Source organism: Schistocerca nitens, chromosome 11 (genome assembly GCF_023898315.1).
Source record: "Schistocerca nitens isolate TAMUIC-IGC-003100 chromosome 11, iqSchNite1.1, whole genome shotgun sequence".
NCBI lineage: Eukaryota > Metazoa > Arthropoda > Insecta > Orthoptera > Acrididae > Schistocerca > Schistocerca nitens.
Genome location: NC_064624.1, coordinates 193,382,058 through 193,405,619, shown reverse-complemented (window position 1 = coordinate 193,405,619; position 23,562 = coordinate 193,382,058). Strand labels below are relative to the sequence as shown.

The window sequence follows — 23,562 nt, the reverse complement described above, 5'->3', positions numbered from 1 at the left end:
GAAAGTATTTGTATGGAGTGTAGCCATGTATGGAAGTGAAACATGGACAATAAATAGTTTAGACAAGAAGAGAATAGACACTTCCAAAATGTGGTGCTACAGAAGAATGCTGAAGATTGGATGGGTAGATCACATTACTAATGAGGAGGTATTGAATAGGATTGGGGAGAAGAGAAGTTTGTGGCACAACTTGAAGAAGGGATAAGTTGGTAGGACATGTTCTGAGGCATCTTTATTAGAAGATGCTAGGCTGTTAATGGAAGAGGCCATACCTATGCAATTTGATACAATTGAAATCTCACCCAATTCTCCCTCTGAAATTAGGAAAATAATAAACTTGCTTAAAAGCAAAAACTCACATGGAATTGATGGCATTTCCAGCAAAATACTAAAAGCTTGTTCTCAACAGATAAGTAAGATTCTCATTCACCTGTGTAATAGCTGTCTGGAACAGGGCATTTTCGCTGATAGACTGAAATGTGCTATTGTTATACCTTTGCATAAAAAAGGGGATAGATCTGATGTCAACAATTACTGCCCAATCTCCCTTCTAACAGCTTTATCCAAAATTTTTGAGAAAGTATGGTATTCAAGAGTAGCGTCACATATCTTTAAAAATGAAGTACTAACAAAATGTCAGTTTGGTTTCCAGAAAGGTTTTTCAACAGAAAATGCCATATATGCTTTCATCAAACAAATTTTGAATTACTGAATAACCGAACACCACCCATTGGGATTTTTTGTGATCTCTCAAAGGCTTTTGATTGTGTAAATCATGAAATTCTGCTAACTCAAGTATTGTGGCATGAGTGGAACAGTGCACAAATGGTTTAATTTGTACCTAACCAGAAGAGTGCAGAAAGTTGAAATAAGCAGTTCTCATAATATGCAAAGATCAGCACATTCCTCAAACTGGGGAACTATCAAGAATGGGGTTCCACAAGGGTCGGTCTTGGGTCCTTCGTTGTTCTTAATATATAATGACTTGCCATTCTATATTCATGAAGAGGCAAAGTTAGTTCTCTTTGATGACGATACAAATATAGAAATCACACACGACAAACAAGAATTAACTGATGAAATTGTCAATAATGTCTTTCAGAAAATTACTAAGTGGTTTCTTGTAAACGGACTCTCACTGAATTTTGATAAGACACAGTACATACAGTTCTGTACAGTAAATGGTATGACACCATTAATAAATATAGACCTTAATCAGAAGCATATAGCTAAGGTAGAATATTCAAAATTTTTAGTTGTGTCCATTGATGAGTGATTAAATTGGAAGAAACACATAGGTGCAGCGGGCGGGTGTGGGAGAGGAGCGGGGAGACGAGCAGGTGAGGAGGATCGAGTTTACGGGAGGTGTACAGGATCCGTATCCTTTCAAGGAAAAGGAGGAGGTGGGGGAAGGGGATGAGATCATACAGGATCCGCGTAGGGGAGGGAAGACAGATGCGATAGGCGAGGCGGAGAGCATGGCATTCAAGGATTTGGAGGGATTTATAAAAGGTAGGGGAGGCGGAGATATAAGCCGGATGGGCATAACAAAGGATAGGGCGGATGAGGGACTTATAGGTGTGGAGGATGGTGGAGGGGTCCAGACCCCACGTACGGCCGGAGAGGAGCTTGAGGAGACTGAATCGGGAGCGTGCCTTGGCTTGGATTGTCCGGAGGTGGGGAGTCCAGGAGAGTCGACGGTCGACGGTGACGCCAAGGTACTTAAGGGTGGGAGTGAGGGCGATAGGACGGCCATAGATGGTGATGTAGAAATCAAGGAGGCGGAAGGAAGGAGTGGTTTTGCCTACAATGATCGCCTCGGTTTAGGAAGGATTGACCCTGAGCAACCACTGGTTGCACCAAGCGGTGAACCGGTCAAGATGGGATTGGAGAAGGTGTTGGGAGCGCTGCAGTGTGGGGGCAAGGGCAAGGAAGGCGGTGTCAATGGCAAACTGGAGAAGGTGGACGGGGGGTGATGGCGGCGGCATGTCCGCCGTGTACAAAAGGTACAGAAGGGGGGAGAGGACAGAGCCTTGGGGCACACCGGCGGAGGGGAAAAAGGTGTAGGAATCGGTGTTATGGATGGTGACATAGGAAGGACGGTGGGAGAGAGAGGAGCCGATCAGACGGACGTAGTTAATGGGAAGGGCGAAGGTTTGGAGCTTGAAGAGGAGACCGGAATGCCATACGCAGTCATATGCACATTCGAGGTCCAGGGAGGGGAAGATGGCGGAGCGATGGGAATTAAGCTGTTCGGAAAGGAGATGAGTGAGGTGAAGGAGAAGGTCGTCGGAAGAGAAGGACGGCCGAAAGCCACACTGGGTAACGGGAAGGAGGCGGTGCTGGCGGAGATGCTGGTGGATGCGTCGGGTGAGGATAGATTCCAGGACCTTGCTGAAGACCGAGGTAAGGCTGATGGGACGGTAGGAGGAGACGGCGGACGGCGGTTTGCCAGGTTTAAGGAACATGAGGATACGGGAGGTTTTCCACAGGTCGGGGTAGTAACCGGTGGACAGGACTACATTGTAGAGCCTGGACAGGGTGAAGAGGAAAGAGACAGGAGCTTCACGAAGGTGGCGGTAGGTGACACGATTGTGACCAGGAGCGGTGGTGCATTTTGTGCGGAGTGTAGCAATGAGATCCTGTGTAGTGATAGGGGCATTGAGTTCCGTGTGTGCAATGTTGTCCAAGTACTGGAAACCAGGAGCGAGGGGAGGGACAGAGGTGTCAGTTCGACCGCGGATATCCGGGAAGAGGGAGTAATCGAACCGGGGATCATCGGGGATGGAAAATACATCGGAGAGGTAGGAGGCAAAGCGATTGGCCTTACTAAGGGTGTCAGGGAAAGGGTGATCATCATGGAGAAGAGGATAATAGGGGGAGGGATTAGTTCTGGTAAGGCGACGGAAGTCGACCAGTACTTAGACGAGTTGATTGGTAGGGTAGCATTTAAACGGGTGCATGTCTGTCGCAAGTCCCGGCGTTTCTTAGCCGCGAGCAAATTACGAATGTGTCGCTGGAGTTACCGGTGACGTCGTAGTGTGTCCGGGTCACGCGTTCGGAGGAAAGCACGGTAGAGACGACGGGATTCACGGAGGAGGAGGATGGCCAGTGGGGGTAAGGTAGGATGGTGGGGGTGGATGGCGACAGTAGGGACTGGGCCTCCATGGCCTCAGACAAGGTCTGCTGGAGAAAGGAGATGGCATGGGTTACATCGTCAGGGTGGTGGTAGGTGAAGGGGTGGCTGTCGACCTGGGTGGAAAGGGTATCGCGGTAGGCAGTCCAGTCGGCACGGGAATAGTCATGGACATACTTAGGGGGAGGGTCATTATGAGGGTCAGGGCGGAGGCGACGACCGTCTGAAATGGTGAGGAGGACAGGGAGATGGTCGCTACCAATAGGCTCCAGGACATCCACCGTTATGCGGCCAAGGAGGTTGGGGGAGGAGAGGATAACAGCAGGAGTGGAGTCGGATTCGGGAAGGGTGTGCTGGGGGATGGGGATGAGGTCGCCTTGAAGGGAGGAGAGGAACCGATGCCACCGCCGTAACTGGGCGGCGGAACGACTATGGATGTTGAGGTCAGCGGCGATCACGTAGGAGGAGAAGGTACGGTCAATGTGGGAGAGGAAGTCGAAGGGAATAGGGGCGTTAGGGCGGACATAGATGGTGGCGCAGGTAACGGTAAGGCCGGGGAAGAAGAGACTACGGATCAGGTGTTCGGTGGGGTCGGGGAGGAGAGGTTGGAGCCGAATGGGGATCTGGCGATGGTGCCCAATGGCAACTCCACCACGCGCAATTGAGAGGGGATTATCGGAGCGGTGGAGGAGGTAGGGCGAAGTGTGGACGGTGTGGTGGGGTTGGAGGTAGGTTTCATTAAGGAGGAAGGCATCCACGCGGTGGGTGGCAAGGGTGTGTAGGAAGAGGTTCTTGTTGGCAGGAAGGGAGCGGATGTTGTTGAAAAGGATACGGTGCTGCCGTGCCATGACAGGGATTTAAACGAGGGTGTCAAGACGGGAGAAGGTGAAATGGGCCTGGTTGTTCGAGAGGTGGCGTACATTTTGAGGTGGAAAACGGAACTGGTGGCGAGGGAGATCTGTTGGAGGGTGTGTGGGCGCTGAAAAGGATGAACATTCTGCAGGACAATGGTGAGGAATCTGATGATGTCCTCAGCGGTAGGGGGTGGGCGAAGGGAGTTGCCAGGGGGGGTGGGGGCGTCCAGAGGGCGGACAGGAACGGTGAGTTCAGGAGTGGTAGGAGGGGGTCGGGCCTTACACTTCTGGGAGTAGGTGGGATGAGGGATGTTACAGGTATTACAGGAGGGGGGGGGGGGGACTGGAGATTGGGGCACTGCCGTAAAAAGTGGGCTTGCCTACAGTGCGGGCAGGTGGGGGCCTCGCGGCACTCAGATGTTGGGTGCGCATTATACCGCAAGCACCTTTGGCAGTGGAGGGATTGAGGAGGGGAACGGGAGGGGTCAACCTTATAACGCTGGTTAAAAAGGAGGGCACCCTCCTTCAGGAGACGGTCTATGGAGGGGGTATGCTCAGAAAAAACCCGCATAAGGCGGGTGGGGCCGGCAGCGTTATGGATCCGGCGAACTGCACGCACCTCCAGATGGGGATGGGCCTGAAGCTCCGCCAACACCTCCTCCTCCGTGATCACTGGACTGAGCCGAGTGATCACGGCGGTGAGGGTCGGCGGGCGACGCGGAGATTGGGGTTGGCGGGAGGGAGGTGGCGAGGGAGCAGGGGTGAGAGAGGCATGAGGGCCAAAGCGGGTGACAGGGATGCGGGAAAGAAGTTCTGTGTGGAGGGTAGGGCTGGGGGAAGAGATGAGTACCGAATCACGGCGAGGAGTGAGGAGGGAGATGGGGGCACCAGGACAATTCTGGCGGAGGAAGAGGGTCAGGTTCCGGGCTTCAAGGAGGGAGGGATCCGGATGGGAGAGGAGGTAGCGGTAGGAGGAAGGGGTAGAGGAGGAGGAGGAGGGGGCAGGGACGGGCGGGGAGACATCCACAGCATCAGGGGTGGGGGAAGGGGGACGAGGCGGAGCGTTTTTTGGAGCAGACGAGGCAGGGGTGCCACTGGGGCGCTTGATGGCGGCCGAGGAAGTGTGGGGGATGGGAACAACTGGAATGTGGCGGGGAGTGGCAAGTCCCGGGGCTGGAGTCGGCGCCGGAGATGGTGACGGTGACAGTGAAGGCGAAGGCGACGGCGACGATGACGATGACGGTGGCGGTGGCGGTGGCGGTGGCGGCGGTGATGGCGAAGGTGACGGGGAGAGCTGGGCATGGACAGTGGCCCGACGGCCCACCACCCTAGCCGGAGCTGCAGTGACAGGCTGTGGGAGTGGGGGGAAAGGATCAGATCGAGAGGAGCGGGAGAAAGAAGCTGGAGAGGGGGCGTCAAAGAGCGAGGGCGAAGGGAGACTGAGAAGAGGTGGGATGGAAGGAGGGGGGTGGGACTGGGCACACCACGTTATAGTGGTGGAGGCGGCGGAAGGGGAAGTGTAAACTATGGCGGTGGTGGTAGCGGTGGCGGTGGTGGTGGGGGTGGATATGACGTCAGGGAGAAACAATAACGCATAGAAGGAAAGGACACAAACAGGGGACAGACGAAGACGAAGACAAAGACGGAGGAAGGCGAGGACGGAGGAAGACGAAGACGGCGATGGCGGCGGCGGCGGCAGCGGCGGCAGCGGCGGCGAGCACTGGCTGGCGGCGCCCAGGCGGCGGCGGCGAACAGACGGACTAACTGCAGGCAGCAGCGGTAGCGGCGGCGACGAACAGCGAGCAGGCAGGCGGACGGACGGACGAACGAACAGCTACAGCAGTAAGCGGCGGACAGACAGACAGACAGACAGACAGACGGACACAAACTTCGAAGACGGAGATTCCAACCTGAGAGTAGCCCAGGCTTTGCAATCGGACGCCTTCGAATGAGGGAATCCAACCCTCGGATGGCATTCTGCTTTGCGCTCTGGAGTTTTTGCGTTGAGTACGAAGGCGATGTGTCAGTCTGCCATCTGTCGGCAATGCCAAGAAACAAGTGTGATTGAGAGCCTCTCGCATACTACTTCACCCATTCCGAATTTGGACGTTACACGAGAAAAAATCAGAAATAACTAACATCTCCTGCGCGATATGAACTGTTTGAACACATTTTATTAATGGGATTGCTATAAGCGCCAATAGCTCTACATTATTTCAGTTGAAAATATTTCATATTCACAAATGTTTGTGGTAACCTATGCTACATATCTACCACCCGCAGCAGTATAAGTTGTACTTCGTCCATCTCGTTGCTTCCTTCCTCTCCCATTGTCCCTCCTATGTGACTATCCACAATTCCAACTCCCGTACTTTCTACCCCTCTGCCGCCGTGCCCCAAGGTTCTGTCCTTTCCCCTCTCCTCTATCTCCTGTACACTGCTGATATGCCCAAACCTCCCCCTCCTGTTTATCTTCTCCAGTTCGCTGATGACACCGCCTTCCTAGCCCTTTATCCTACCCTTCAACGGGTCCCGACATACTCTCCAAACCCAACTTGACCAATTCACCGCTTGGTGCAACCAGTGGTTCCTCCGTGTAAATCCCTCCAAGACCCAGGCGATCATCATAGGCCGCACCACCTGCTCCTTCCGCCTCCATGATTTCTAACTCACCATTTATGGCCGTCCTATCCACCTCACTCCTACCCTCAAATACCTTAGCCTCACCCCTCGACCGCCACCTCACCTGGACTCCCCATCTCCTTACCATCCAAAACAAAGCTCACAACCGCCTCCGCCTCCTGAAACTCCTGTCCGGCCGGACATGGGGTCAGCATCCTTCCACCATCCTCCACACCTACAAATCCATGATCCGCCCGATCCTTTGTTATGCCAGCATCGCTTGGGTTTCCGCCCCTCCCCGGTTCTATAACGCCCTCCAAATCCTTGAACGCCATGCACTCCGCCTCGCCTTCCGCGTCCGCCTTCCGTCCCCCACGCACATCCTCTATGACCTCATCCCCTTCCCCCACCTTCTCCTTTTCCTTGAACACATCCGCACACTATATATTGTCCGCCGCCTTGATCCCCCTCACCCCCTGGTGTCTCCCATCCTCTCCACTCCCGACCAGTTGCCGCGCCTTTACCGTTGTGTCCCTCCCTCTCTCCATCTCCACACCCTCCATCTCCTTTCCCAACACAACTTCCACCGTCTACCGCTCCCGGATGATGAGCTTCGCCCTGACATCTACCCTTCCTACCAACTCTAACCCCCTCTTCTTGCCTCCTCCTCAGGGCTCCCTCTCCTCCCCCTCCCCCCTTCTGAGCGGATTCCACCTCCTACTCCCCCTCCATCTCTTGTGCCTTCTTTCAGTGTCTCTGCGCTCCCTCCTGCCCTGTCTTCCCTTTTCCTCTCCCGCCCCATGTGTCTCCTGCCTCTTCGTGAACCCACGGTAGCCCCTCCTCTCTTCTTCCCGCCGCTTCCCCAGCTGCCCCATGCTTTCCCCTCCTTTTCCATCTTTTCCATCCTCTCTTACCTTTCCCTCGGCAGGTCCCACCTGGTAGTTTTATTCTTCGTCGTGTGTGCTCCAAGTGGGTTTTAAGTGTGTTGTTTCGGAGTGTTTTTACTACTGTGGCCAACTTTTAACCTGGGCATGCGCATCCAGTGTCTTCTCTGTGTTTTACAAATCACCAACTGTGTTTTTTAACTTTCTGGTGACTTTTTTAACTGTCCCCAATGAACGTCTACATGTCAGTGTATTTTTACCTCGATTTTCTCCCCTTACTCTGTTTTATGTTCCCTTTTTTTACCTCCTTATGTATGTATTACTTTCTTCTTGTTTTAGTTGTCATGTCACTCGGCTGAAGAGCGGCGGATTGTGCTGCTGACAGCCCTCCCCTGCCCATATGGGGCAGGGGAATGAAATCACAATAAAGAAAAAAAAAAAAAACAGTATAAGTTGTAGCTATACCTGCTCCATGTTAGCAAATTTTTGATGGACACATGCTTTGATGCTCGTGTTTATTATTGTATTTGAATCATTGATGAATTACCAACGTAAGTGATGAGAACCGTGGTAGTAGTGTAAAACGGTCAGTTAATTAAGTTTTCACTCATTCCTGCATTTGCCTGTCTCACCACAGCAACTGACAGTGAGCATCTGGACATAAGCTTCTGAACAGTTCTTGCACTTAACTTCTACCGTTGCTGCAAACCCCTTTTCAAAAAATATTACGTCGTAACCTTCTACAGTTTGTACATATATAAAATTCTGCTCCTTGCTCGGGACCATAAAGATAAATTGAACAAAAATGTAGATGTACACCACCACCACACCAGAAACAGCAAGAAATTAAGAATTCCGCAGCACAACACAACTCAATATGAGAGAAGCAGTGGTTACATGGCAGTAAATTTGTACAACTCTTTACCACCACACATCACTAATGCCTAATCGAAGGATAAGTTTAAACAGCAATGAAACAACTGCTATCACAAACCCCTTTATATGCATTCAGAGAATTTCTTTCAAAAGAAAATAACTGAAGCAAACAGGCACAGTAAACTAAAAGAAAATGTACACAGGTACAGAGAAAAGGAGAAAGTAAAATATGTTAACTTCTTAACAGCATTGTTTTATCTAATTATTTTGTTTTCTACAGTATTATTGCTGTTAAACTTTTTTATAATTGTAAACAAAACGGGATCTAGAGTATGTCTGTACCGTGTGACTATTATACTGTATATATAAAATGATGGACCAATAGTACAGAATTGTTGCAATTAAATACTCTGTAATTTAGGTACATGGACTATGTATGCCTCATAAAATCCGTTCAGGTTAAAGTATCTAAAATTTTGTAACTATGATGTTAATTTCCAGGAATGTTGTGACTAAAATTTATTAGTTATCTTAGCAAACCTATAGTTAGAACCAGTAAGAGTAATGTAGTTTATTGGAAAGCTGGCAAAGCAAGTATGAACTTGGACTTACTCCATAGATGTACATCATAAGCTGCTAAATAAATTAAAAAAAAAAAAATTCTAGACTGCTGCGGGATATACTCTCAAGTACTGTATGTGTGTTGTTTATAATGCAAAAGGTGAACGTTGAATCCTTATAGAATCTGTCCTGCCTACACTTCTCTTTCTGTCTGCCCATTTGTGAAACTTTGCCGATCTAACATGTTGCATAAATGAGGGTTTAAAACACATAAGCCGTTTTGCTGGAAAGTCAGAAGTTTGCAGCACAGTGAGTTGAGATGCATTCTGCTTTGCGTTCTGGAGTTTTTGCGTGAGTACGAAGCCAACGTGTTGGTCTGCCATCTGTCGGCAACGCCAACCAACAAGTGCGATCGAGAGCCTCTCGCATATTACTTGACCCATTTCGCATTTGGAAGTTTCACAAGAACATCTCAGAAATAACAAACATCTCCTGCGCAATATCTAGTATTTAAACATATTTTATTAATGGGATTGCTAGAAGCGCCAATACCTCCTCATTATATCGGGCGAAAATATTTCATACTCACCAATGTTTGTGGTAACACATTCTACATAGTTACCAACTGCCTGCAACGAGTTACAAGATACAATACTTTATGCTATGTAATTTTTGCAAGACACAAACATAAGTCTGTGTCTATGAATCTGATTGAAACAGTGTCAGTGTGAAGTAAAATTTGGGAGAACAGAGAAACGTTTATAAAGTACGGTATATTAACAGAATACCAATTTTTGAGGGACACGGTATCGTAGATTCGTGTCTATGGATTTAATGGATTACAGATGCAAGTCTGAACACACAATCGTAGTGCTTCCCTTTCGGACAAAGCGGAGGTTTGGTACGATTATATACAGTACGGCAAAGCAACTCAAGATATGGACCTCCAGTTAAAACTAATGGGTAAGAAGATAGAGAGTGTACAATCCACAAAGTTTTTGGGCATGCACATTGATCAAAACTTACACTGGAAAGACCATCTCAAGTACTTATCCCAAAGGCTTGCATTGAGGATATTATCTAGAGTATGCAGCACAGACTGTACTAGACTAGTGTATTTTGCTTACTTTCAGTCCATCGTGTCTTACGGCATATTGTTCTGCGGTAAAAGTAAATCAAGCTTAGCAGATATCTTCAAATTTCAGAAAAGAGCTATACGAATCATAACACATAACTCTGCAAGAACTCATTGTAGGCCCCTTTTCAAAGAACTGCAAATACTCACAATACCATCACTGTATTTTTTTAAAACCATTCTGTGTACAAGAGCACATATGAAAAATCTACGTACAAATGAGGACTGCCATAATTATAATACTAGAACTCGTAAGAATTTGTGTGTAGAAAGGGTAAGGACAACACAAACCCAAAAGCATGTAAGTTATTTTGGAATAAAACTCTACAATGCTCTGCCAGTGTACATGAAGGCAATAATAGATTAAGTAAAATTTAAGACTGAGCTTAAAAATTACCTTTTAAGCAAACCTTTATATGACGTAGATGAGTACTTTGATTGTGTGTAAATTTATTGCCAAAAATTTTAATTTATATGTCTAATTTGTACTTTTAAAAAATGCCTTGAAAGTGATATTCCATTATTATGCCTGTAGTACTTGTACTAGTATGACAACTTTGCTGTGACAATTCCTACATCATGTAAATGATATATAGGACGATAATAAAATATGAAATGAAAGATCGTATAGTGTTGGAAACACTACCGATTAGCCCACGTCATTCTTACTCTCTTAATTATGTCCTTGCCTGCCCATCCAGTCGACAATCACCATCTTCAATTTCCGTTAATGTAAAAACTCATCCTTAGCTTTTATCTGTTTGTTGCGTTAGGGTTACTGTTGTGTTGCTGCTACGGTGGACCAATGGAGAAAAGTGCACGACATTTAATGACGGAGAATCCGCACCTGGCCGGCTGCACGTAGTGTAGAAAAGCGGCGCGAGAGGGCAGCAGCAGCGGGCGGCAGCACGAAGTGTCACTGCCCGCGAAAGTATGGCCGTCATTGCATAGCACGGCGTACAGCTGACTGGACTTCGTGGCATTTCTAGCCACGTTGGTCGTGTACGTTGTTCGTTTAAAATAGCAAGTACTGTGTAATTTTGTCTTGAATAAGTCAACAATGCTGTGCTTTTAGCTGAAATTTCGAAGCCAAGAAGAGAGGGAAGCAGCAAGAAGAAGAATATGGCTGATGAACTTCTGCAGAGCAAACTGGCAGAACACAAAAGCAACTGCATTATGTGGAGTAAGAGCAATTTTCACGCATTAACGTAGATTGGAAAATGTAAGATTCCCCGCCTAGTATGTCACGTAGCAAAGACGTGCAGTATTTTACTTGTACAGCTCGTGACGTAACTAGTTGCAGAATGTTGAGGTTAAATTCGTAAGGTACAGTACTGGTGTTTTTACTGGTGAACACGTGTTGGTAAAAAACAAAATTATATTAACAGTAACTGAGCCAGCAAAACAAAATCTCGTTTCAACTTGTAGCGTGCAGTTCCTGAAGCATGCTTTTCTTATTTGTTTATTTCTGTTCAGTGTAACATCACGGGAAGTGACGAATTAAAACGAAACGAGACAAACGTGAAAGGAAAACAAATATAATGAGAACAGTATAGTTGATTTCTCGTTATTTTACGGTTGTTGTGTAAGAGGCTGTTGCAGTAAACTATCTCAAGTGCAAATAGACCTTCAACATGAGTAATATATTGCGGTACCGGAACACATACCAAGTAATGAACGTCATATAAGAGGAGATGTTAAGTTTTTAAATTAAAAATAAAATTGCTTTCAAGCAATTCAAGAAGTGGAATGCCACAGATGAGAAGGTGTCGTGTGTATTACTGTACTCCAGCATGTGCACTTTCTGTGTTGTGATTAACAGTAATATTTCTAAAGTTCTGTTGTTTTGCAAATGAACATCTTTTTCATTTCCAAATGTAATTGTAATGGACAGTTACGAAATTTATTCACCTTTAATACACAGCAGACGTAATGGGGTCAGCCAATTATAGTTTCACTGATTAATCGAATAGTTTTATTCTAGAGCCATTCTAAACCAAAGGAACAAATGAGTTTGTGATACTTAAACCAGATTTTGTTATTGTAAACCAATACTTGTACGCAAGGCCGTTGCTGAGAGGAAGATGTTTTTGAAATATGCCCCTAGGAGACAGGAAAAGGGAAAAATTAATTTTATAGCTTCAGTAGCTTGCACATCTTATTCATACAATCGTTTGCTGTTGAATCACAACAGCCTGAAATACTATAGGAATACTTATAATTTTATGGTCTAATTAATAGGATGTTAACCATTCTGACCCACCAGCTTGGTGATAATAAATTTACCACTACAAGATACTTAAGTATTCCAATAAAAGAAATGAATGCTGTGAAATGAAAACTACGTTCAGTAACTATTAAAATAAAAATTAATTTTTATTGTAGCTACTGTATTTTTTAAATTGGACAAAAAGTAAAAATAATTTCATCCATCCCCATACAGATAGCCGTGAAAATGAGTGATTGTGAAACAGTAGTAGGTATACAAACGCTTTGAAGACTTAAAATGAGAAATGTGGTGTACATTCAGTAGATAATCGATGCATGAATAGTTCACCTCTTTGCTATTAACTTAGGCATGCAATTATTCCATAATACATTACTGTCCAGAAATGCGCTAAAGATGTCTGCATTATTAGTCGGAACATGCGTGTTCCTGGAAATATTTTAGACTGCCATTAAAATGTAGTAGTTTTGTTGAATATGACCTTAAACTATTATGGACTTTAAATAAATTTCCCTCTTCAATTAACGATTTGTTGCACATCACTTGTTTCAGCCTGAGCTGTGTCAATAAATGTGCTTTGATTCGGGATCCTACTATCTTCCTGCTCACAAGTTGCAAAATTAACTACGAAAATCAGATTCAAACACGCAAATAATGGTTATAGTACTTTTTACCTCTCAGAATCCTTCAAGAAGTGCATTAAAATCATCACAAACTAATGACTGGTTCAGCTTGTTTCACAGATAGCTCAGTAATTCATGTAGATTTCTCTTAAATCACTGAAAGTCTCATAGACCTCTGAGGAGTGTTATAATTAGAAGTGTATTATTCTCTAGTAACAACTGACAAGCACACGCTTTTACAATGTGATTTACAAAGAAACTCCTTGTTTCCATATTTTTGCTTTTGTGTTAAAACTCCTCCTTTTTCCAGGTAAACTGTACACATACATGATGCTAGCCTATAATCCCTTATATCTTATTTCTCCATCACTGTGAGTACATGGTGTTGAGAGTGGCACAAAACACACCTCCAAATTTCACACACCTTTCTAACATAAAAGAATCTCGTGTAACTCTTTATTCAGCACCCTAATGTTTTGACGGACCAAACATGTAACTTTCCTGGAAACTATTCCATATTTTACGATGCTATGCAGTTCTAATTTCTCTCAAGGCTGTCTGTCTGTAATCTGACTCTTATCAAAAGATGTGTTGCCTTACGCTTCCTGCAAGATGATCAACTAATTTCTCGGGTTAACGGAAACGTCAGATTCCACCCGTGTGCTTTGACCAATACCATCACCAATATGGCGGAAACGACCATTCACACCATGGGTGTTTTTTGAGTAGGGACAAACTAAAAATAAACACAAGCCACTAAACCAAACGATAAAATAAAACGACGACAACCTTCCCAAATTCAACTAGAAACAATAACCACTGGAATCGAACATTTCCCTTGACCTATATAGCTCAACAGAAACTACCGATACCAATTCATACAACCCAAACCTACAACCACCACTGCCTCACAAAGCACAAGAAAACACCAAATTTGGAACTAAACACTTCCCTTGACCTTACAGGTCATCAAAAACACACAAAACCTACTCACCAATACCTGCAGCACCACCACCCCCACACATGATCCACAAATTATCTAGCAAGATAAAAACATGGACAGACAACTCACCACACACTCACACACACACACACACACACACACACACACACACACACACACACACACACACACACACACACACACACACACCTGTGCGTGTGCACAACACTATACACACAACCTCATAAACATAATAAACCACAACCAAATAAAATTCCCACCCCTGAAAACCAAAACCAAAGAAACAAATACTAACCAAAAACAAAAAAAAGCCATACACACCCTAGAACTAAAAAAAAACACAACAAAACAAATACCAAAATCTACAACCACCCCCACCCAACTACCTCACCAACCCCCCTCGCCCAAGCAGCCCTTAAGAAAACCCTAAAAATACAATCCCCCTCAAGGATACTCTTCCACCAACATTACTCACGTAAATGAGCCTGAAGGTTGGAAGAGCGCCTCTTCCCCCTCCCAATAACAGATTTAACAGCAACCCCAAAACCCCTCTATAGTATTTGTACAGGCCCCACTCACATAATTCTTAAGCTTAACATTGCGATTGTAACCCTCCTGACCCAATCCACTATAAGAAGCAAACCCATCAGAAACTACAGTACTCCCCTGTTCTACATACTCCTGAATCAACCCCACCAACTCCCTCTTTGTACGATGTTGAACAACCCTAAACACACATTCAGAAGACCCAGACCCCGATAATACAACCCCCCCCCCCCCGCCCCACACCTATAAACAGGCTTACCCCTCCCATACTTCCTCCTACCAAACTGTGACTCATCAGTCTCTATCACTACTCCAGGCCCACCCAACTTACCCCTCTATTTAATGTATTCTGAACAAACCTCACGACAAAAAGAATACCAATCGAGGACTGTTCGCTCACTCACACCCACCCCTGACAGGACTGATAACAAAAATGATAACTCGTCAAGACAATTTCACGCATGCCCAACCTAGACTTCTCGAACCAGGTACCCCAGCGAATGGAGCGCCAAACGTTATCACGCCAGCACCTCACTCGTCAGAGACGCTGGAACTTTCGTTAACTTCATACGTTCACCACATGCAGTGCACTGCACCAGCTCGGCCAGAAGACCAAACGGCTGCAGGAATTTGATGAGCGACATTGAACTGTCATGTAACATGCCCCACAACCGAAAACTGTTGATTTTATCGGTCATATCCGTTCCTAACGGTGACATAACAAACCACACATGACACTACATTAACTTAGAAATAACCAAAAACCAAACCGTCAGCTCACTGCAGAATATTCCTCTAGAAATTCACTAATCACCAGAACAACACCCGACAACGTCAACAACTCAAATGAACCCAGTTTGACACACAACCCACAAACACCAGCAGAGAGCACCACCAACCGCAACCGTATGGCACTTACAAACACATCACAAGCACACACAAACCCAACAACAAAACCATAGCCACAACCCACAAACACGCCACCAGAGAGCACCACTGACAGAACAAGAAGACATCTACAAACACTCACAAACTAAACTTCACACCATCGTGACGTCACACACCACGACAGACTTACGTCACGGGTCGAAGCCGACGGGTGGTATCGGACCCTTCTGGTGACCCAGTTTCTCCCCCTACCCACCCTATTCAGATGCAGGCCATAATTTGTGTATCCACGTCTGCCAATTGCAGCGACAGTAACAGCACACACACCAGAGATTGATTCAATCGAAATCAGTTCACTCAGCACCCAGATTACTTGGCTGATAGCTGTGTTTAGATTAGATTAGTACTTGTTCCATAGGTCATGAATACGACACTTTGTAATGATGTGGCATGTGTCAGGTTAATAAAAGGTGTCTATACAAGATATTACATTACACAAAATATTACATGACACTCAATATTATATATATACACTCCTGGAAATTGAAATAAGAACATATATAACAAAGATGTGTGACTTACCGAACGAAAGCGCTGGCAGGTCGATAGACATACAAACACACACAAACAAACACACGAAATTCAAGCTTTCGCAACAAACTGTTGCCTCATCAGAAAAGAGGGAAAGACAAAAGCATGTGGGTTTTAAGGGAGAGGGTAAGGAGTCATTCCAATCCCGGGAGCGGAAAGACTTACCTTAGGGGGAAAAAAGGACAGGTATACACTCGCACGCGCGCACACACACACACACACACACACACACACACACACACAAGCAGACCTATTTAGAGACAAAGAGTTTGGGCAGAGATGTCAGCCGAAGCAGAAGTGAAGAGGCAAAGATGATGTTGAATGACAGGTGAGGTATGAGTGGCGGCAACTTGGAATTAGCGGAGATTGAGGCCTGGTGGGTAATGGGAAGAGAGGATATATTGAAGAGCAAGTTCCCATCTCCGGAGTTCGGATAGGTTGGTGTTGGTGGGAAGTATCCAGATAACCCGGACGGTGTAACACTGTGCCAAGATGTGCTGGTCGTGCACCAAGGCATGTTTAGCCACAGGGTGATCCTCATTACCAACAAACACTGTCTGCCTGTGTCCATTCATGCGAATGGACAGTTTGTTGCTGGTCATTCCCACATAGAATGCATCACAGTGTAGGCAGGTCAGTTGGTAAATCACGTGGGTGCTTTCACATGTGGCTCTGCCTTCGATCGTGTACACCTTCCAGGTTACAGGACTGGAGTAGGTGGTGGTGGGAGGGTGCATGGGACAGGTTTTACACCGGGGACGGTTACAAGGATAGGAGCCAGAGGGTAGGGAAGGTGGTTTGGGGATTTCATAGGGATGAACTAACAGGTTACGAAGGTTAGGTGGACGGCGGAAAGACACTCTGGGAGGAGTGGGGAGGATTTCCTGAAGGATGGATCTCATTTCAGGGCAGGATTTGAGGAAGTCGTATCCCTGATGGAGAGCCACATTCAGAGTCTGGTCCAGTCCCGGAAAGTATCCTGGCACACGTGGGGCCTTTTTGAGGTTCTTCTGTGGGGGATTCTGGGTTCGAGGGGATGAGGAAGTGGCTCTGGTTATTTGCTTCTGTACCAGGTCGGGAGGGTAGTTGCGAGATGCGAAAGCTTTTGTCAGGTTGTTGGTGTAATGGTTCAGGGATTCCGGACTGGAGCAGATTCGTTTGCCACGAAGACCTAGGCTGTAGGGAAGGGACCGTTTGATGTGGAATGGGTGGCAGCTGTCATAATGGAGGTACTGTTGCTTGTTGGTGGGTTTGATGTGGGCGGACGTGTGAAGCTGGCCATTGGACAGGTGGAGGTCAACGTCAAGGAAAGTGGCATGGGATTTGGAGTAGGACCAGGTGAATCTGATGGAACCAAAGGAGTTGAGGTTGGAGAGGAAATTCTGAAGTTCTTCTTCACTGTGAGTCCAGATCATGAACATGTCGTCAATAAATCTGTACCAAACTTTGGGTTGGCTGGCCTGGGTAACCAAGAAGGCTTCCTCTAAGCGACCCATGAATAGGTTGGCGTACGAGGGGGCCATCCTGGTACCCATGGCTGTTCCCTTTAATTGTTGGTATGTCTGACCCTCAAAAGTGAAGAAGTTGTGGGTCAGGATGAAGCTGGCTAAGGTGATAAAGAAAGAGGTTTTAGGTAGGGTGGCAGGTGATCGGCGTGAAAGGAAGTGCTCCATCGCAGCGAGGCCCTGGACGTGCGGAATATTCGTGTATAAGGAAGTGGCATCAATGGTTACAAGGATGGTTTCTGGAGGTAACAGATTGGGTAAGGATTCCAGGCGTTCAAGGAAGTGGTTGGTGTCTTTGATGAAGGATGGGAGACTGCATGTAATGGGTTGAAGGTGTTGATCTACGTAGGCAGAGATACGTTCTGTGGGGGCTTGGTAACCAGCTACAATGGGGCGGCCGGGATGATTGGGTTTGTGGATTTTAGGAAGAAGGTAGAAGGTAGGGGTACGGGGTGTCGGTGGGGTCAGGAGGTTGATGGAGTCAGGTGAAAGGTTTTGCAGGGGGCCTAAGGTTCTGAGGATTCCTTGAAGCTCCGCCTGGACATCGGGAATGGGGTTACCTTGGCAAACTTTGTATGTGGTGTTGTCTGAAAGCTGACGCAGTCCCTCAGCCACATACTCCCGACGATCAAGTACCACGGTTGTGGAACCCTTGTCCGCCGAAAGAATGACGATGGATCGGTCAGCCTTCAGATCGCGGATAGCCTGGGCTTCAGCAGTGGTGATGTTGGGAGTAGGATAAAGGTTTTTTAAGAAGGATTGAGAGGCAAGGCTGGAAGTCAGAAATTCCTGGAAGGTTTGGAGAGGGTGATTTTGAGGAAGAGGAGGTGGGTCCCGCTGTGACGGAGGACGGAACTGTTCCAGGCAGGGTTCAATTTGGATAGTGTCTTGGGGAGTTGGATCGTTAGGAGTAGGATTAGGATCATTTTTCTTCGTGGCAAAGTGATATTTCCAGCAGAGAGTACGAGTGTAGGACAGTAAATCTTTGATGAGGGCTGTTTGGTTGAATCTGGGAGTGGGGCTGAAAGTGAGGCCTTTGGATAGGACAGAGGTTTCGGATTGGGAGAGAGGTTTGGAGGAAAGGTTAACTACTGAATTAGGGTGTTGTGGTTTAAACAGGCAATCAAACAACTGCTATCACAAACCCCTTTATATTCAATCACAGAACTTATTTCAAACGAAAATAACTGGAGCAGATTCAGATTCTTTATTAGTCATTCAGCATTGTTACATGCAATAGACTTCGTCAGTTGACTTAACCTATTAATTTTACAAAATAAATTTTTACATATTTAAGTTGATATTGGGCATTTCTAAAAATTCTTCTAATGAATAGAATGGATTAGTTAACAAGAAGTTATGAACATTGTCTTTAAATAATTTGTCAGTCTTGATTGACCCATTTTTAGACAATTTGTTATATATTTTAATTGCCATATACTTATGACTATTGTTAGTTTTAGCTAATCTATTTTGTGGCAACAGCAGAGAAGTACACGTTCTTGTATAGTAGCCATGTCTTTCATCTGATACACTTAAATTAGGTAGTTCAGCAAGTATGTAGTTAACACTGTCAAGAATATATAAATTAATTACTGTTAAAATTCTATATTTAATGAACAATGGTTTACAATGTGTTCTATTATCTACCTTAGCCATTACTCTGATTGCTTTCTTCTGGATCACCATAATTTCATTTATTTTTCTGCTGTTTCCCCAGAGTATTAACCCATACCTTAAAACAGATTGAAAAAAGGCAAAGTACGCTGTCCTTACGTACTCAAATGTCACACAACACATCAATCTCTTCAACAAATATATAACTCTTGTCAACCTAACCACTATGTGATCAACATCAGAGTTCCATGTTAGACTGTTGTCAAGTACAATACCTAAAAACTTTGCCTTTTGTTTTTCTATTTTAGTAGTCTTTGATAGACTGAACCACATATTCTGGGTCTTTTCCTCATTTAATAGCAGACCATTGGCATTAAACCATAATGTTGCATTTTCTTTTGCCAATTTCATATCACTTACAAGGTTATCAAGTACATGGTTTACAGATAGAAAAGTTGTGTCATCTGCATACATATATGTCTTTACATCTATATTTCCTGGTAAGTCATTTATGTGTACAAGGAAAAGAAGTGGTCCCAATTTAGATCCCTGTGGCACTCCATGTTGAACCTCGAGTATGTTTGACAGATGACTTCCTGAACTCACCACCTGGTTCCTTTTATTGAGGTATGATTTGATGAGTTTTAAACTTTTATCACATATTCCATAGTACTCAAGTTTAGAGAGCAGAAGTGAGTGGTCAACACAGTCAAAAGCTTTGCTCAGATCACATAAGGTTACCTGTGCGTACGAATGGTCCTCAAATGCTGCTAGAATGTCTCTGACTAAGAGCTCTATGGCATGTATAGCTGACCTTCCTTTTCTGTAACCAAACTGTGATGCACTTAACATACCATTTAGTTCTAGGTACACATACATCTGCTTATATATTATGCCTTCAAAGACTTTTCCTAGTACTGGAATTAGTGAAATTGGTCTGTAGTTTGCAGGATCTGATTTGACACCCTTCTTAAAGACTGGAGTTACCTTGGATAGTTTGAGAGGATCAGGAAAAAACCCTTCTATGAGACACAGGTTTATAGAATATGTTAATGGTGCTGCAATGTAATGTATGATTTCTTTCAATAGATTTATTGACATATTAAAAATATCTGTACTGTATGAATTTTTCATTTCTTTGACTATTTTAAGAACTTCATGTTGGCATACCTCTTTGAAGTGTTTCAATGATGATCTGGCCCTATTATGATTTAGGTCTGCTCTCTTCAGATAATCTATACATGTTACATTGGGTTTACTGATCAGCTTTTTGATATCATCAGCACAGCTTACAAAATATTTATTGAATGTATCTGCTGGTATTGGGACTGTCTTGTCGAAGTTTCTGACTTCACCTTTAACAGTATTAATTACTGACCAGGCTGTTTTGCATTGGTTTTTACTATGTTTTATGAAATTTGTGTTGTATCTTAGTTTCGCCAATTGCAACTCTTTCTTGTACAGTTTCTTAGTGATTTTTTCGAGATCCTTAATTTCATTAGAATTGTTTACTTTGGCAAGGCGTTTCAACAGCAGTAGCTTATTTTTTAGATTCTCCAGTTCTTTGGTGTACCAAAATTTACCCGTTCTTGTTTTATGGTATTTCTTTTGAACAAGATGGGCTTTTAAAATACCTGTTAAGTAATTGTGGAATGTTTCATAAACTGTTTGGGCACTGGAATCACAGTTTTGAAATAATTTGTCCCAGTTTGTTATGCTCAACTGGTGTGTTAGTTTTATGAGATTGTGTTTTGTTAATATTAAGGTATTGGATTTTGTTAACTTTTGTGCAGCCTTGCCCTCATCCCCTTTTATAAAATGTCTTAACTCTACTGTTAACATTGAGTGGTCTGAGAAAACAAATTCCTTTACCTTGGTGGAGTACATATCACGAGCACAGTTGACAAAAGCATTATCCAAGCACACTTGTAGTCTTGTTGGTTCTGAATTTACATGATGGAAGTTGTACTGCCTTAGCATATTCAGTAACTTATTTACACTGGGTTTGTTACATGTTACATCAAAGCTTGAATTAAAGTCTCCCCCAGTTACAGTTACATACTGTTTCCATTTCGTTATGTAGCAGAGTACACTGTCTAAATTATCTAAAAAAGTTTTATCATCTGAGTCAGGGGAATGGTAGATACATACTATGATAAGTTTCATTATATCACATATGATCCTGGTAATTTCAAAGTGTTTCTCTACACATGCCCAACTAAGATCTAGTTCTCTACACTCTATTTCTTTTGAAACATAGATAACAGTACCACCATTACGGTACTGAGATCTGCAAAAACTGTTTCCATATTTATAACCTTCTGGTACATAGTATTGTATTTGTTCTGATTTAAGCCAATGTTCTGATAGACATAAGAAAGAATACTTATTCTGTGGCAATGACTCATCCAGAATTTCAACTTTATTTTCAAGACCCTGAATGTTTAAAAATAGGATGTTGTTGTGACTTATCTGTGAGTTAGCAGGCTGGTTTTTCACATTTTTATCTTCTTCTTGGCTTGAAACCATAAAAAATTATCACTGAATGACACAGATGTATTTTTCCTTTGGCTCCTCCTTAAGCATTGCTGTGTTGCTGCTCCAGTCGTTGTTGGTTCTGCTACTGCTGCTGCTGTTGTTGCTTCTACTGATAATGATGGTGCTGCTGCTATTTCACTTATTTCTGGTGTTTGTTGTTCCATAACTGTTGTGCCTTTCTGTGAATTATTAACATTTGGAGTGTTCACTTGCATTAATAAAATTTCACATTTGTCTTGGAGAGGTGTAGCTTCACTGACAGCAGATTTCACATTGGATTCTACAGGATACACACACATCCTGTCCATGAGAGGTATGACTTTTCTATTATCACACTGCACATTTGAGATTTTATTTACAAGTTCTAAAATTTTTGTTACTATTACGTTTTTTCCAAGTACATTTAGATGGGAACCATTTGTAGTGTGAAATCTTTTCCCTAAATTGCTGATGTTCACAAATGTTACATTTTCAAACCTCTTGCAAATATTTTGCATCTCTTTATTTGCAGTTTCAATTTCTTTATTTACACAGGACCATTCTATCAAGCCGTAACGGTGTGGCACTGAAAAAACAATAACATTTGTTCCTCTCAGCTCATACAGTTTTCTTTTTAGCGAGATTAAGAGATCGTTTTTTTCGTTCCTAGCTATATCATTTGATCCCGCCAGAAAGATGGAAAAGTCCTTTTTGCTCAATGAGGAAATTTTTTCTTGTCTCATTGACGTAGCAGCACTGAATTTTGCTCCTGGTTTTATTGTACAGTTAAAACTACAATTCTGACTACCTGTACGCCGAAATTCGGTGGCTATATTTCGTCCTTGGCTGTCGGCATATAGTTCAATTTTACCGGTACTTGCTGTTCCGAGATTGCCTGTTTCCTGCCTACCTTTGCAGTAAGCGAAGTCTTGTTTGGCACTATTTATTGTGTCTTTTTTGCTAACACATGTCGATATTGTCTCAGTAGAGCAGCTTAGCGGTGGAAGATTTTTCGTGAGCACTTTCGCATATGATCTTTTACTTAACTGCTGCTGAAATATTCCATGTTTTACCTTATTCACAAAGTCGTTTGGTTTTCCACATGGTACACTCGCACTGTTAACTTCACTTTCACAATCCGCAGTCGAAAGAGCTTGAAAGTAATTTTCGTTCACTATATTTATGTTTCTTTCGCCGTTTTCTGTATCTTGTATTATCTGTTTGCGTCTTTTGTACTTCACTTCCGTCCAATTCTCCGACATATTCGTACTTTCATGGCGCGAGTTTTTCATGTTCCGTTCACTTTTTTCTTCTTTAAGTTTCTTGATATCCATCTTCAAGGAACTGATAATAAATTGTAAACTAGACACCCGTTCGCTGAGCTTTGTAATTTCATCCTTACAACTGTCACAATTTTTCTTTTTCACGGCAAAATTCACACTTTTTCTCGGACACGCACAACGAATTTTTACACTAGCCGCCATCTTAGAATTGCAAACAGGCATAGTACACTAAAAAAAAAAGTACACAAGTGTAGAGAAAAAGAGAAAGTAAAATGTGTTAACTTCTTAACAGCATTTATTTATCTAAAGATTTCGTTTTTCTACAGTATTATTGCTGTTAATTTTTTTATAATTGTAAACAAAACAGGATCTAGAATATGTATGTGCCGTGTGGCTGTATTATACCGTTGTTGTTGTTGTTGTGGTCTTCAGTCCTGAGACTGGTTTGATGCAGCTCTCCATGCTACCCTATCCTGTGCAAGCTTCTTCATCTCCCAGTACTTACTGCAACCCACATCCTTCTAAATCTGCTTAGTGTATTCATCTGTTGGTCTCCCTCTACGATTTTTACCCTCCACGCTGCCCCTCAATGCTAAATTTGTGATCCCTTGATGCCTCAGAACATGTCCTACCAACCGATCCCTTCTTTTTGTCACGTTGTGCCACATACTCCTCTTCTCCCCAATCCTATTCAATACCTCCTCATTAGTTACGTGATCTACCCACCTTATCT

At 44.2% G+C, this 23,562-nt stretch overlaps 1 long non-coding RNA gene across 2 annotated transcripts in view; it reads left to right on the top strand.

Annotated features, from left to right (window-relative positions):
- LOC126213599 (uncharacterized) overlaps positions 1-23,562 on the top strand; it is a 144,523-nt gene that overhangs the window by 84,737 nt on the left and 36,224 nt on the right. The window contains exon 1 of one of the 2 annotated variants that reach the window (XR_007541270.1): positions 11,008-11,251. The exons of the other annotated variant lie outside the window; for it this stretch is intronic. This is a non-coding gene — a long non-coding RNA (uncharacterized LOC126213599). Of the gene's footprint in view, positions 1-11,007; positions 11,252-23,562 lie in introns of those variants that run through there. 2 annotated transcript variants of the gene reach the window in all.